This window comes from Mastomys coucha, unplaced genomic scaffold (genome assembly GCF_008632895.1).
Source record: "Mastomys coucha isolate ucsf_1 unplaced genomic scaffold, UCSF_Mcou_1 pScaffold4, whole genome shotgun sequence".
NCBI classification, from domain to species: Eukaryota; Metazoa; Chordata; class Mammalia; order Rodentia; family Muridae; genus Mastomys; species Mastomys coucha.
The window spans coordinates 32,710,531-32,723,670 of NW_022196910.1; the positions used below are offsets into that span (position 1 = coordinate 32,710,531).

The 13,140-nt window shown below is 38.8% G+C and overlaps 1 protein-coding gene across 2 annotated transcripts in view; it reads right to left on the reverse strand.

Moving 5' to 3' along the window:
- Positions 1-13,140, reverse strand: part of Tmtc2 (transmembrane O-mannosyltransferase targeting cadherins 2) — a 405,577-nt gene that overhangs the window by 307,033 nt on the left and 85,404 nt on the right. The gene's annotated exons all lie outside the window — the stretch shown is intronic.

The window sequence follows — 13,140 nt, forward strand, 5'->3', positions numbered from 1 at the left end:
ATGCCCTAAATAAACTCTATTCTATACTATTCTGGTGTGTGTCAGGTCCCTCAGGGGGAAGGATCCCTCAGGGGGAAGGGATGCCTTGGCATGGGCCTGTCAGGGAACCCCCTTCAACTACACCTTGCCAGAACATATTCTTATAGCTCTTTTTCTTTTTATGATCACAACAAACACAACACCTAGACTATAAGAAGGGTGGACTGCAGCTAATGAGATTATAAAGATGGTGGGACACAGCCAAACAGATTACAGGAATAAATATGCAAAATAATTCAGAGAAGAGGAGTCTGGGGGGAACATAGTTCTAATCCCAAAGCTGTCAATGCACCTGACAAACCACTCCATTATGATCTTATAGAAGATCCTAGTCTACCAAATGGGGCAGTAAAAATTTAAAGTTGGGAGCTGGAGAGATGGTTCAGTGATTAAGAGCCCTTCTAGAGGTCCTGAGTTCAACTCCCAGAAAACACATGGTGGCTCACAACCATCTGTAACAGGATCTGATGCCCTCTTCTGGTGTGTCATATACCTAAAAATAGTGTGCTCATATACATAAAAATAAATAAATCTTTAAAAAAGATTTAAAGTCATGCATAAATAAATACCCAATAAATTGATGAAGCTTAACATCAGTTTTGCTTACAGTTATGTGTAGATTCAAGGGTATATATGATTTTTTAGTATTCCCATTGAATTCACAAAACACCAATTATTTCTTATTTAATAACAATAACAGTAGTAGTAGTTGTTGTAGTAGTAGTAGTAAAAGTGTCAGAAGTGCTATCTTGTAATTCTTGGAATCAAAAAATGTTGTATAATACCAACCACCCCCCCCATAGGAGTCAATTATTCAAAAGATACATCCTAAAATGTTACACTGCAGAATATCTGTATCACTTCACATTGACAATACAGCAACTCTCACTGTCTTTTAAGAAAATTCAGGTCAGACTTTTCATAAAAAATTTTCAAAGATTAGAAAGTGATAAGTCTGTTCCCACTTCTTGTCAAAAGACAGTTTTGGAAACCACATTGTCTCCAGATAGGAGGAACACTGTCAGAGGGAACCAGATGATAATAATAATGATGATGATGATAATGATAAAAATAATAATAAGCCCACTGTAACACTGAGACTATTGAACTGCTGGATAAATGTTCCTAGGCAGTGATGAGAACTAGAGAAATACAAATTCATGCCAATAGGATCACATGAATTGGGTCAGAAATATTTGTAAAAGATGATTTTTAAGAAATCTAAGTGAAGCCACAGTCTGAGAAAGTTTCCCAAGTCCTAACACTACAGGGGATCCTATGAATTCATTTACATATGAATGGGTTTCTGTGGTATTCAAACCCTGGAAGAAGGAAGCCTAAGCATTATCATGCACAATTCCTGAACTCCCCCTTTTCCAAATCAGAAGTAGCTGAAACAGCGAATAAGTTCTCATACATCAAAAAAATACCATTCAGAAAAATATGTCTAATGACTGTTTATAAATAACATTCCTCAACTACTATACCCTACCCACCACACCCAAAATTAGCTCAAGGGGGGAAAAAACAAACTACAGAAAATAGCAAAAACCACCTGCATGCATAGTAAATATAAAGTAGGGAAACTTTTTTACCAGTTGCTACTGGGAATGGTAAGTAAAATGTACAGCCAAACACTTCAATTAAGCATGAAGTTTGTAAGCAGAACCTTCCTGTTGGAGCTCATTGAGCACACACAGAAATGGGAGTGGGGAATGCAAACTGCATTGCCAGCCTGTCTCCTACAGCCTGATGAGGACAAATACAGCACATTAGGCATTTTCCATTTTCTCTACCTAGTAATAAGAGAAAGGTATGCATGAGAGATTCATTTTGAAGCGTTATACATAAATCAACTATAGCGTAAACGGGTGAGTACGAATGTTCTCACAAAGAAAATAAAACAACTTCTGTAGCAGCACTCCGTGGTGCTGGGGCTATTCCCATTGCCAGGCATTAGGAAGAGTCTAAGGAACAAAAATAAAGAAATTAATTAATTAATTCTAAAAAAACCCTCAGCTTTCAAGGGCTTGAGACTTTCTGTTCAATGACTCCAGCCCTAGACACTGATGGAGACAAAGAGATGTGCTCTACAATACCCTGAATCAAAAGGTTCCCAGTAAAGGAATGTCTGCTTATATATGTAAGATTAACTCATCACCACTACTTCTTTTTTTTTTTAATTTCTTTTTTACTAGATATTTTATTTACATTTTCCCAGTTTCCCCTTATCACCACTACTTCATCAACAAAACAAACAAATGGCAGATCTACTTATCTGTAAGGAATATCAGCCAGAGGAAATGGCTCAAGTCGGAACTGAAGGCAATGAATACAGTACCCAATCGCTGTGTGAGCATGAATAGATGACTACGATATAAAGAACTGGATTACTCAGAGTTGTGCCGAGAGGCAGCTTCACCCTCATCGGGGGATGGTGTGTCCTGTGAGGGCTTGTTCTCACTAAAAATTCACGGTAAATATAGGTTTACAAAAATGACTTGCCTTTGTGCCTTCAGCCTCTGAGAGGGATCAAGTAGGTAAGACACACAGGTTGGCATGTCGCTGTGCAGTAGTAAACAGGCGGCCCAAGAGAAGGAGATAGGCAAGGATGGGAGATAGAGGGGTAGTGGGTTTTAATCACATGCTTAGTTCATTTTCTATGCCCAAATGATGAGTCAGCACCTTAAATACTTTATACTCCTATTCTACTGCCCTGTTGTGAAAAGTCTGCTTTACTTATGCAGTATGAAAGTCAGAAATATAACATAAAACGTATGTATGTCCATGCATATGCATATACGCTTATATACAAAACCACATGTATTGCCTTATAAAACCTTTGGTGCGTCTGAGGGTGAACTTTAACCTACCAGAATAAACAGTTCTATCCATCAAACCAAGTAATTAATAAGTTTTCCATAGCTTTATGTTGGTTGTGAATGTGAACAATTAGACCTTCAAATTCCCATGAAGGCAAAAAGCATGAAGAAAATGATATCAATAAACACAATGGGTTTTCTTAAGAGAATCCTAAAGTATAAGTAATAACAACTCCAAATTATCTAGAAGATTCCTTCATTTCACACTAATTTTTCACACAACTGTCAAACAGATTTTATAAAATGCATTGTCCTGTTTCAAAACAAGGAGGCCAAATGCCACCACCAGAACAAGTTAAATAAAGTAACGGATCCCAAGGGAAATAGGAAAGCTCGGGACTAAATACATGATGAAAAAAAAAAAATTCTTCCTGGAGCATGCTGCAACTCTGATGAAATCATAGCAAACTAGAATTTTCTCCTCGAAATCTGCCTCCGCTAACGTTTTGATGCTCAGAAAAAAATTCTCTGCAGGCCCTAAAGACAGTCTCAAAAACAAAACACAGTTTTCTTTATTGCTATGAAACCCCATGAGTCTCCCAAGTTCCTGCATCGTAAAAGAAGACAGAACTTACAAAGAGATAGGACAAAGTTCTTCCCCTCTGTGCCAAGTAAGAGCCCTCAGTTATGCGCTCTTATTATTCCCAACTATTTGCTCAAGAAAAAAAAGAAGACATAAAAATTATAACCTAGGCTAGTTTTCTGAATACAGTCTCCAAACAGCTGGAACAGAATATAAAAATAAAAATCAACGAAGAGAGCCAATGATGCTCAGAAAGCTTTCAGGCAGAATCAAGGAACAAGGCAGATTCTCTCCACTGAGGATATTAATATGTTGTTAACTCTCACTGGATAGAGGCTGGAAAATTAAACCCAAAACACCAAAAGCTGAAGTAAAGAATTACTCTGATCAAACCCTAACAACCGGACATATCCTATCCACTTCTTGCTCTAGAAGGAAGTTAAGACAATTCAGCCCTGGCCTGCAGCTAGAGGTGGCCTTGTTTTAATGGCCAACAAGAAAGCATAGAGTCCTGCTTGCATTAGCCTTTAGCACTGAAGTAGGAGGCTGTGATGCAGAATCAAATGACATCCCTCTATTAACTTCCAATAGCGCTGAAAGGCAATGTTATCAAGCCCTGGAAAGAGCAGGCACATGACACCTAGCACTGCACTCCACTGTAAACAATCAATGTCCTCATATACCTCTACCAAGTTCAAAGAACACAGGTCCTCCCCTGACTCAGCCCATGCTCTCCAGGCTACAGCTGCTAATGCATGCCTTTACAGGGGTTTCCACACCTAAGAGAGGAAGAGTTGATCCAAGATAATCAATTGAGGTGCAGCTTTTGTTTAGTGAGTCATTGCTTTTGTTTTCAGTTTTGTAGAAGTGTACAAAAAAAAAAAAAACAAAAACCCTCCACCCCCTCACTCCTCCCACCCCCCCAAAAAGAACACTACTACAGTTTGGCCTCATCCAGATTTTGTATCATTCCTGTGTAACCTGATCTGTAAACTGTTAGCAACATGTCAGTTATCAAAGGCAGGTGACACAGCAGGGGGACGGAGGAATAGTATCCTCTTAGTGCAGTCTACATTGGAAAGAGTCATCTGAGGTTGGAGGATGCTTTAAACTGTGCCATTTCTCCTCCTTTCCAGCATAAGCTTAAAGCCAAAAACAAAAATCACTCCTTGTGTTCTGAGATTATCTACTAGAACTGCACAGACTTAGAGTATCAACAGGCCCTGGAACAAAAGGCAAAGCCTTGAGATTCTTTCAAGTGGGTAGAGGAAAAAAGGTTAAGTTCTATGGTTGATGGCAGTTTGGTAGTAGCCTCTTTCCTCTAAGATTTCTACATAACTATTCTTCTGACAGACCAAAAGGCTTCGATAAAATCCTAAAACCCCCTCCTTCAAAGGACAGGCAATCAGATATTAAGAAAAATCAGTGACCCGCTAAAGGTAAGTCAGAACTAGACACCAGACAAGGTTTGACTTACTGGGCTCTAAATATGCTAGCTTCTAATCAGTGGTAGCAAGGAGTTTACCTCCATCCACCTCCTTTGTGTTCATGTTTGAAAGAAAGATGAGAAGTAGGGAAAGACAAGTGAGGTCAAAGAACCTTCCAAACCACTGAGAGCCATCTATCTGTTCAAATCCATCTATCTGCCTTTGTCTCTCTCCATGCAGTGAACAAGCACGTGCTTTGAGTGGATAGTCTTCAAAAGTGTCAGAAGTCCACAGAATATGACGTTTATGGACATTTCTTTATTAGGTTCATTTGACTAGAGACCTGTCTGCTCCTGACAGCACCCCTTTCAGATTCAAAGAAGAAACTGAGCATCATTGGAGTTGCTCCAGTTGTGGCGAATCAGCCACTAGGCAGAAATTGCCTCATTCCATCTACAGACAAAATTGTTGTCCAGAAAAGGACACACTATGGGGATAGTCAACTGATAATCTCTGCCAAGACAGTGTGATCAACCCTTTAAGATTCTGCATTACAAAGGTCTGTCATGACCCTGGCCAGAAGGCTGAAGAGCGATGCTCCAACGTTTTGAAGTAAAAAGACCGTCCAGGTGATCAGCAGTCTCTATAAATAGGCTAGTTTTGGAAGCTATATTTTGTGCTTCTCATATTTTCAGGTAATTATTAGTCATTCTTGGATTTCTGACGAGGCTGAAGACTGAGAGCCAGCCCAAGCTTTTAGCATTGAGAAAGATGATATAGATTTGAGAGGATGGTTTCAGATGGCATACAATCTGAAACCAGGACATGAGTCAGGTGTAGAATTATCTCTTTTAAGTTAGGGTAAATGACAGAGGTCCTATTTAATTGACAAAAATGATAGACTTGGTATTAGGTCTGTCTTGTATTTCATAAATTACAAAAGGGTAACAGTTGTGCTCAATTTATATCTGAGACAAAAGACTCTGAATTGGACAAAAAGGGGGAAAATGTTGTGGATAGCCCTGGTCTTGTATTTTGATGCTAATTCTCCTTTCCTGGAAAGCACTGCAGACAAGGAGTAAATCACTGTATACAGGTGCCTTGTGAACCTTCTCCCCACCTTAAGTTTTAAAATAAAGGCTAAGGCCAATGATTGAGCAGCAGGAGGGAAGGTGGAGCTGAAAAGTTTGTGAGAGAAGGGGAGAGAGGAAACAGAGGAGGAAACTGGAGAGGACTATGGAGGAGGATGAGGAGGAAGGAAGATGGAGCTGAAGCACGTGGCTTGGAGAAATGGCAAGTCATATGGGATCTAATAGATAAGAATAGAGTAGTGTAGCGATAGATCTGCCCAATCTAGGCAAGTACCATGTATACCAATTAATTGAGTTGTGAATTGATTGATTTGGTAAATTGGGTTTAAAATTTACCGCAACATCTACACATGTCCACATAACCAACTTCTTGTAGAAAGAGTTACAAAAACCAATTAAATACCAAAACATAAACCTAGTTAATCTTCTAATATTGTTTATTTCTTAAAGATTGTTATTATTTTTTATTCAATTTTTTATTGGATATTGTCTTTATTTAAATTTCAAATGTTATTCCCTTTCCCAGCTCCTCCCTCCTGAAACTCCCTATCCCACCCCTCTCACCCTGCTTCTATGAGGGTGTCTCCTCACCCATTCGCCAAATATCCAATCTTACTTGCTTTCTGTTATCTATTAATCCCACCCCCAAAACCAGGAAGTCATTGAAATGAATTCAGCTATCAAGCTCATTTGATCTTAATTGAAACCCTTCTAATCAAAAATTCTTATGTCCTCCATTTTCCTTGTTAAAGAAACTCCATAAACGAGTTTACCAAGCAAAGTAGCCTATCACCACAAGATTTATTATGCCCATGAGTGACAAAATGAAGACCTTTTCCCTGCACAAACTCCATGAGCCATTATGTAAAAAGAATGTATAATATTTTTGTTAACTTCTCTACAATAAATGGGCCACACACATCAACATTTAAAATAAGGCTGCTTAGGAATAACTCAAGATTCAAAGCTGTGTGGTACTCAGTAGACCAGTAGTAGCTGCCCCCACAATCTACTGGAATAAAGACCAGTGTCAACAGAGTGAAGATAGCTTTCCCCAGGGACCCCCTTTCAGAGACTGTGTGGTGCAGGGACTATGCTCTACACTGAGCCCCTAAAGGTATCATTTTAAAATGCAGCTTCATGAGCAGTTCTCTGGAATGATCATCAGTAAAGTCTGGCCCTTGCACTACCTTGGGCTATCATCAAATTTGAATGGTGGGCAGTAAGAACATCTGTAAAACACTTCTGATCCAGCATTACCCCCAAACCAGGAAGGACAGCAAAGGTTTCAACCAAAATGTTGATACAATTTCATAGAGATTAAAGAAGATAGGAACTATAAGGTTATTATGTATAGGTCCACAGAACGTCACTGTTATTGTTCCAATTTGTTCATTCGAACAGAAAATAAAGGCCACATAAATTATTTCTAAACTTGGGAGCCACTTAACCTGTCCTGCCTATTTTAGCATCCACTACCTTTATTCACAGTGAGAAGCATGCCTGAGATGACTCGTTTCTTTTGGACTGCAAAGTTAAGAACCAAAGCAATTCCATAGAGCATCCAACCATCCTCAAACAGCATCCGGGTCAAAAACTCAGCTTTTCAATGTTTATTTATTTATGTTAATGACGTGATTATTACATATTTCTAAATAAAAAAGAAATGTTAAGAGGCTTTTCTCTGGAGTCTGGGAGGTCTTCAATCTTACCAGTTCTGTGTAAGACCACCAATGTGGTCTTTGGAGACAGCCTGCTTTTCTAAAGCACAAAGTTGTAAACAGCAACTGGTTGAAGGACTAATTAGCATTAAACAGGACCCAGGAATGAACAGCAAGACGACAAGGGTCATTACACTAAGGAGGGGGGGTCAAGCTGCCAGAGCCCAGAAGTACAATGCACAAGGTACCCATGCAAATTAGAGAAGCAGTCTGGGCTTGTAGGGATGAGCTGTAAGCGAAGTTCCTCAATTTCCCTTGCTTTCTCCTCTCAGAGAGAGAGAGAGAGAGAGAGAGAGAGAGAGAGGCCAAATAGCCCACTTCTTCAGTGCAATGGTATGCAATTAGTAATCACTTTTGTCCTAGAAAAGCAACAGATAAAAGGCGGATAAGAACATCTCAATGGCAACCAAAAGGAATCAGAGTGTACAATCAGCATCTGTGTTAGGATGGGCAGTAGCTTTCTCCCACCGCATCCCAGGACCTCCCCCACAAAGACAAAGCTGCACAGCCAACTGCCGACTTGTTAATTTTTTCCACTGAGAAAAATAATAAAAGAGCACACTGCACACACATACTCGATTCAAGTGTGACAAAGAGCTCTTTTCCCAAAAACAGGCTTGAGGGCTGTTGGTTTTTCCTTTCTCCCAGCAATAAAATTCCTGCCTTCATCACCCAGCAAGACAACTGAGAGAGCATTTTCAGACTTTTAATAACTTTGATTTGATTGTCAACCCAGTTCCTTGTCCTGTTTTTGCTGTTTCTTTGTTTGTTTTTGTTTTTAATATCACATTTCTTCATGTCCAAATTGGGAAACTTTTCACCTTCTCTGAAGGTTGAAAGACTATATTATAGTCAAGTTATTTAAGTAAAAATATTTAAAACTGCAAAGGCAATATTTCTGAGATAACTCAAAAAAGAAGAGGCAGTTTGAAGTACTCCAAAATAGAATCTAACATTCCCTATCCTAGTTTTTCTTTCTAAAATAGACACTGGCTTTGTAGGAAAAATCTAAGATACAAGCCAATTAGGTTTTCCACACTGTAGACTGCAACCTGAGACAACACTGTCACCTGGGAATCCTAACTCTACCTTTCAAAATATAAAAGTACTCAGCATGTTGGGAGATAAATAGTAAAAATAAGATAATAAGGAAAGAAAGACAGAACATTATTACTTAAATGTGCGGTTCCATTTTATGATCTAAATTTTCATTACGACTTGCCACTAAGAATACAAATTCATTTTTATCACAAGGCTGAAAGGGTTAATTCAAACTTCTCAGAGGTAGACTGTATAGTTTCCATTAATACTTCAAAACAAAAAAGTAGCTTAAACATTTGCTAATTTTTCTCTGTCACCCTGTCTGAAGTATATATAAAAGCTGACTCAACTTCTTTTATATGATGTTAAGCTTTGGGTATATCATATCAAAAAGCATCCATGTGATGCATGCCACTCCTGAGTATGCAATCACTGTACAAGTAACCTGCACAGAAGTTCTTACTACTGTGAAATGGCAACACAGTGGTTAGATATTCCACAGAAATTAACACAACACTATGTGCTCCATGTTTCTCACAGAAAGGGAAAGGAAGGAAGGAAGGAAGGAAGGAAGGAAGGAAGGAAGGAAGGAAGTTAAAAATATCATCATTATGCATTTGAAGCTAGAAAAACCTATTTACTTTTAGATGTTTAATCTAGAAAAACTATTTTTAGGTATTTCAGATTCAATTAAACTCAGTTAATAATGAGAAGAAATAAGATAGACTAGTTAAGACCATCCAGGGAAGCTATCAAGCAACAGTTTCGTATTAAATGCTAAACAGAAAGGTTTCCCAAGTAGATTCTCCACATGAAGTTTAGATTAAACTAAATCATATAGTGGGCAAAGAAGGGCTAAATGGCAGAGAAAAGATTAAGAACAGATAAATGGAAGAAAAAAAAAGGTGTGTCTGTAATCTAACTATTTACAACTACATGGTCCTGAAAAGAAACTATAAAATAGTCATACTCAAAGACTTAGCACATCTCTTAAAGTACCACGTTACCAGGGAGTCTTACCAGTGCCTCACCTATGACATGGAAGAAGACAACCACCACAAATGACCTGCTGAAGGATCCCACCCATTGTCTCATCTTCAGGTCAACCTGCACTGCTACTTTATAACTTTCCAAAAGCACAGATATTAATTACAAATTCATACTAATAGGTTTTACAATGTACAACTGTTCCTAGAATATCAAAGTTTTCAGAATAAATGTAAGTTAGTTATGTTGACAATCTTGTCATATGAAACTTTCTCGTGCTATCTTACATAAGTAACTATATTAGAACTATCTATTTTAAAGTTATATTATAAATATAATTATATTATAAATACTATATTATTAAATAGTAAATTATATTATAAATAGTATAATATTTAATTTATCCTATTTAATAGCCGCCATCGGTTGCCTAAACACTTCAGTATCTCTCCATCAACTACTGGATGAGTATCTGGCCCTCAACTTTCCCCGCCTTGGTTCCTCCCATTACCCGAACATCACCATCCAGCACTGTAACCATTTTCAACCTATTTATACTTTACGTTCTGCCAGGAGATTAGGTTTCCTTGGCTCTGTATACATGAGACTCCATTACATCAGGATGTCCGCCTTTGCCGCACTGCTTGATCAGAAAACAGTTCAACCGTTAAGTGTTAGCCAGTGCAGAATTCTTAATTGACAGACAAGCACAATAAAAGAAACCATCCAGAGTGACCTTTAGCATGATGAAGAAGGGAAAAGATGCTGAGGGAAACAAATTGCTCACTATTTAGATAGACTTAAGCAGCCATCTTAGATCATTGCAAGGCTGGGGCATAAGGATGTATAAAAAGATAGCTGCCATTAAGTTCTATGGACTACTGTAGGAATGCTATTGCTGCGTATTACCATAAAAGTCTGGTAAAACTTCAACCAAAATGAAGAGACATGATGATAAAACGAGATATTACTTTACTACTTTACAACAAAAAGGTAATCTCTGTTATCAACTGCAATCCTTATATGCTGAAAGAGGAATGATTTTTCTACCTCAATTTGCTGAAAATAGATGGCAATCACATGTTTACATAACTAGTGCTAATGGCGAGTCCCACACAGGATTTTGTGGGGTCATCAGAACTCATTATCGCATTCTCTGATGCACAGAGCACAGAGGGAAACAGGGGTTCGGGCAGATGCCTGGAGGCAAGGGGGTAGGGCAGAACAGGCTGTGAGGCTGAGAGGACAGCAAAAGCAAGTGCCAGCCACTGAAGGTGTGGACTCGCAGAAGGAAAAAAAAAATCAGCGCAGTGCTGGGAATCGCAGCTATGGAACATAGAGAAGCAAGAGAGAATAGAGCATCTGGAATAAGAGAATATGAAGAAGTCTGCAAAGAAGGCAAGAAAAAATAAAAAGAATTTTCAACACACATTCTATATACTATTTCGGACAGGTCATAGTGACACTCGGTAAAATGCAGTATGTAGAATCTCACCCCTGAGACCTTAGCACTTGCAAACATATGAATGAACACATCTTAGCACCCAAGTGGCTAAATGAAGCAAGAGGTGTTCACCAGTTCAAGGCCAGCCTGGGCTACACAGCAAGAGTCTACATAAAAATAAATAAATAAATAAATAAATAAATAAATAAATAAATAAAATAAAATAAAACAAATGGTGGCCATTTTCACTCTTCTGTAAAGATGGCTCACCGTGACAAAAACGTACCCTCTAGAGATTTATTTTAGAAAGCACACACAATAGGAAGAAGCAGAAACATTTTGTCTCAGGGTATGCCATTTTCATCCTTGCTTCAAAAAAATACCAGCAGGAATGTTTAAAGAGAAAGACATAGAAAACTGATTTCAATAATCATCCAAGTTTGCTACTGATTTCAATGGCTAGAACCATCATGCCCACTTTCCCAAGGCAGGCAGATTCATTCATGCAGTTCCGGTACGTTTATTATATCCCTTTCTACCCTCAAGTGCTTCATATTCAAAAGCAAAGCATAAAGCCATCCTAACTCTATCATACAACTCCTGTAGCATTTCAAACCTGTGACCAGGGGCCCTTTTCCATACAAGCCCAATTGGCACCAACCATAATAAAACCTATAAGTGGGACATTCCCTGGGGTTCTACAATCCAAAGGGGCATCACGATATCACAGTAGATTTGCTGGCACTTCTGACAATTAAAAGTACACTTTTAAAATCTTCTTTAATTTAATAAATATTTATCGACAAAATTTTATTCTCCAAACTACATTTCCTACAGGATACAAAACAGAGAAAGAAAGATACAGGTGGCTTGAAATCTAGCCAACACCCAGAAAGGAGACAAAATGCTTAGCCACCATTCCCTGGAGAAAAGTAACATCACTGTATCTAATCTGGTAAAGCCAAGACCCACCAGGAAGGCTTACAAGTTAGCCAGGTCTTTCTCTCTTCAGCAACAAAAGTAACCTGAACGGAAAACAGGTACATAGGCCAGCTGGTTGCCACAGGCTCACATCTGAAATCCTAACCTCCTGGGACTGAGGCAGGAGGATGAGCAGGAGGCTCAGACCACGCAAGCTAGAGTCTGAGAACCTGTTCAAACCAAAAAGAAAAAAAAACAGGCAACATAAAAAAGCCGTAATGTTTGCTCATCAATACCTTAATACCTGCATTTACATACATAGCACCAGGAGCAATAAACATCCTACAAACTGACAGCGCTGCTCTCAAGAATCAGAAATCCGGCTTTATTCCTGCACACAGATAACCCAGTTCCCATTTTATTCCCTAAATTATATTCTCTTTTGGAGAAGAATTCTTCTCCAAAAGAAGAAAGAAGAAGGAAAAGGAGGAGGAGGAGGGGGAGGGAGAAGAAGGAGAAGGAGGAAAAAGAGAGAGAGAGAGAGAGAGAGAGAGAGAGAGAGAGAGAGGAAGAAAATGTGACAAACCCTCAACTAGAGACTAAAGAAACTGAAAGATTATAAACATTAGAGATAAAAATCAAAACAGGAATAAACTGGAAGACGGGCTGAATTTCGACTCCTTCCGTTAGATCCGAGTTGGCACCAACCAAGGTGCTACTGAGCAAGTAGAGGAAATGTGAGCATCACTATGTATCACTGGCTTTTATTGCTGCTGGAGACTACAGCTGGCCTTGAGCAGAGCATTTTTTATTCTCTAGGAAGAATATCTTTTTCTTTTTGAAATTATGAAAAATGCCACTGAGCATGATTAGTTCTTTAGAACTGTGTGCCCTTCCTGAGGCCTCAAAGCAGCTGAGACGCTTTCCGTGTCTTTGAACACTTGTTTCGCGTGCTGGTCGTCACACAACATTCTCCACATCGGATTTCATTATAGGTTCTTGACAATAGGATTCTTGTTTCATTTATTTCACTAGGGAGCTCCAGCTTCTCTCTCTCTCTCTCT